Source organism: Etheostoma spectabile, chromosome 20 (genome assembly GCF_008692095.1).
Source record: "Etheostoma spectabile isolate EspeVRDwgs_2016 chromosome 20, UIUC_Espe_1.0, whole genome shotgun sequence".
NCBI classification, from domain to species: Eukaryota; Metazoa; Chordata; class Actinopteri; order Perciformes; family Percidae; genus Etheostoma; species Etheostoma spectabile.
Window position 1 is genome coordinate 3445348 of NC_045752.1, and position 3255 is coordinate 3448602.

Consider the following 3255-nt stretch of genomic DNA (forward strand, 5'->3'; position numbering starts at 1 on the left):
TGTGTGTGTGTGTGTGTAGGAAGACACACTGCAGTTGCTAAGTTGGTCAGTTATGTAATCTTTTGGTTCTACTTCTTATTACTGTTGTTTCCACCACCACCACCACCACCATCATCATCATCATCATCATCATCATCATTATCATCATCATCATCATCATCATCATGTTTTCTTCTTTTCTTTTGGTATCAATTATTTTGGCCAGAGCTGCCTTTGCCTTAGTTTATTATTCATTAAACTGTATCTCCAGTTTATAGATTTGCTGTATGGTGCTATATTGGCAGATTTAACCTTTTGTAAATGCTAGCCTTGTGTATTTTCCAAATCAAAGCATTATTCATGTCCATATTATGATAGTTGATTTAAAAATGCCATTTAAAAACATATAGTTGACCAAGCGTGTTCTAAATTTGTCAGCCAAAGATCTGAAATACCAACATTTGGTTTTAATTTTAAGCTATCAATAATTCTATGTTGACAGTTAAATCACTTTCTGTGTCATGAATATGCCATTTCTAAACAAAACCCCGCAGCTCTAGCATGTAAACACAACCTCCATCTAAAAGACTTTGAATTAAAATTGAAAGCAACTCTTTGTATGTCTGGGCGTCTGTCTCTCATGGCGAGTAACAGGCACCTGTTGAGCGCTGACAGGGCCATCAAGGATGAGCGTATTAACTAGCGTCCTGCTGACTGTTTTCAGCACCACGGACAGCACGTCATCACAACTGAGTAAGAAAGACGAGAAAACAGAATTAAGGAAGGGATGAAAAGAGACAAGGCCCTATGACACAGAGCGAGAGAGAGAGAGAAAGAGAGAGAGAGAGAGAGAGAGAGAGAGAGAGAGAGAGAGAGAGAATGTCATTAGGGATTAGCCCAGTTCCACGGCTTGAGGCTTTCAGTGTCTGAGTGCTCTTGTCTCCACACACACACACACACACACACACACACACACACACACACACACACAGCAGCACACTATGTTGCCTCACTGTTTGCGTGGGGCAATAGATGGATGGATACAGATACATAGGGCAATATGTGCCATAACACAGAGGCCTGCTGTAATTCATTTAACATCTGTTCACATATCAGATCCAGATTCATCCTTTGGGGGGAGGGGGGGAGGGTAGTTTAACCTATAGCATCTTTCTTCTTTTTTTAACCATACGCCTTAAAAGCATTATAAGGACGGACAACAGCAAAACAAACTCTATTCTCTCCATTATTACAGCAAGGAACATCCTTTTCCTCCTCTCCTTTCCAGAGCATAAAGACACTAAGTTTCACCATCTTTGTCCCCCCCCCTCCATCTGACACACCCAAACATAGTCTATCTGAGCAATAACTTCTTATGCTCTCACCTGCAAAAACACTTAATTAAACGTCCCACCCTCTTTCAGTCGAGTCGCAGCCGCCCCTCTGGCTCTTCCTGTACTCTCCTCGACCCCTCCAAGCGTAGGCTGCTGCAGCTCTAGTCCGGTGGGAGCAGCGACACCCGCCCTAAACTCCCTCTCTTCCCTTGTCTATCTCACGCAAAGACGGACACCGTTAAGGTGAGCTGCGCATATACAGGAAGAGACCATTTCCTGACATTTTGGTGCACTCCGCGGACTCACCAAACACCAGCTCCTCTACGAGGACGCACGGTGTCCGCCGCGCTATGCGCCATCGCTCGTAAAAAAAAAAAAGAAGAAAAAAAAATGGCACAAAGAAAAGACAACAAAAAAAAGGGGAGAGGAGGAGTCGCTAAGGGAGAGGGGTGGAGGGCTGATCTAGTTTGAAACAACGAGGGGATGAGAGGAAGAGAAAAAGTGGAGGAAAAGCACTCACTGTGGCACGGCCGGACTGAAGGATGCCCATGTCGGATGCTGCAGTCGGTCGCCAACATCAGCAGCAGCATCTCTGGGCTGCGCGGTGCATCAGATAAAGACAGCGCGGGAGGGGGAGGAGAGGGGAGGGTGAGGGTGAGGCTGGTGATGTAAAACGCTTTAAATCATTCAGGAGCCCGCTGCACGACATGTGACCGCCGACACGGTGCATTATTCATCCGCTTTGTTTCCGGATTGCCCTCGGCCGAGGAGACACCGAGCTGACCGGACGTCGTTGGTCCAGTCCACCCTCAGTCCACCCTCATGATTTACTCTGATCCAGCCAAGACACCGGGATTATCACTACAATGTGCCCACAACGTCACTCATACCGCGATGGAGCTCCATACTTATTTACTACTTTATATAGGTCTATAGTTCCGATGGTTTCGTAATTGCTTTAGGTCTCTCATACTGTCGTCACCTAAACGACCCAGCTCACATTAAATTAAATAAGAATCAGTTTAGGGTAGGCCTATTTTTATTTATATGAATATTTGCTAGTATTTAACAGAAGGGAGAGTTTTTATAATTCAGTTAGGGAACACAACAGACATTGTTTTTCAGTTCAACGTGCCAAATATACTGTATATCAAGTATTTTCAAAGATTATAAAAAAGGATTTTTACAAAAACATGACAGAGAAAAAAACGGGGGTAACCATTGTTAACATTGGTTGTTAAAAATACATAAGATTAGCAAAACAATGTATGTTATAAACATTTTGGTTTGTCTTTAGTTGCCATGGCAGTTAATTGAGCCACACTTTGCTCTTTAGTATTACTTGAAGTGTTATTCTCCCACCTGACCATGTATATTTCCTGGTAATTGCATTACAGTACTGCAAGAAATTAAAAGGTTGTGAAATTGCCACACAGTGGCCACATTTCTGATCTTTTATTATGTTTGCTTATAGGAGTTGTGTTAAGTTACGGCTGATGAAGATCCAACAATTCCACCATTTTACAGATGCTGCTTTGGCCGACTCAGGCTCGCCTGTTCCTAAATAGAAAGAGCAGACATTGCTACGTAAGAACAGGAATGTCTGTAGTATTATTCTGCAAATTTGTGAATTAAAGTGCTCATATTATGCTAATTTTCAGATTCATTATTGTATTTAGAGGTTTTTACCAGAATGTGTTTATATGGTATTAATTTTCAAAAAACATATTTGTGTTGTACTGCCCATTGCTACAGCTCCTCTTTTCACCATGCGTGTTGAGCTCCCTGTTTTAGCTGCAGAGTGAGACATCTCACTTGTTTTCCATCTTTGTTGGGAGTCACACATGTACCTTGGTAAGGACTACTAGCCAGTCAGAAGCAGAGTATGAGGGCGTGCCAGGCTAGCAGCTAGACGAGCATTATAAAATGTCACAAAGCGACG

General features: G+C 42.9%; 1 protein-coding gene across 3 annotated transcripts in view; it reads right to left on the bottom strand.

The window, feature by feature from the left end:
- The window catches only part of slc7a14a (solute carrier family 7 member 14a), a 27655-nt gene extending 25570 nt beyond the window's left edge, over positions 1-2085 (bottom strand). Inside the window, exons 1-2 of one of the 3 annotated variants that reach the window (XM_032500534.1) lie at positions 1834-2082; positions 638-728 (exon numbers count right to left, since the gene is read on the bottom strand). The gene's annotated coding sequence lies outside the window, so the exon portion shown is untranslated. Of the gene's footprint in view, positions 1-637; positions 729-1364; positions 1660-1833 lie in introns of those variants that run through there. The other 2 variants (XM_032500533.1, XM_032500535.1) reach the window with 2 other exon arrangements.
- Between the last annotated feature and the right edge of the window lie 1170 nt (positions 2086-3255).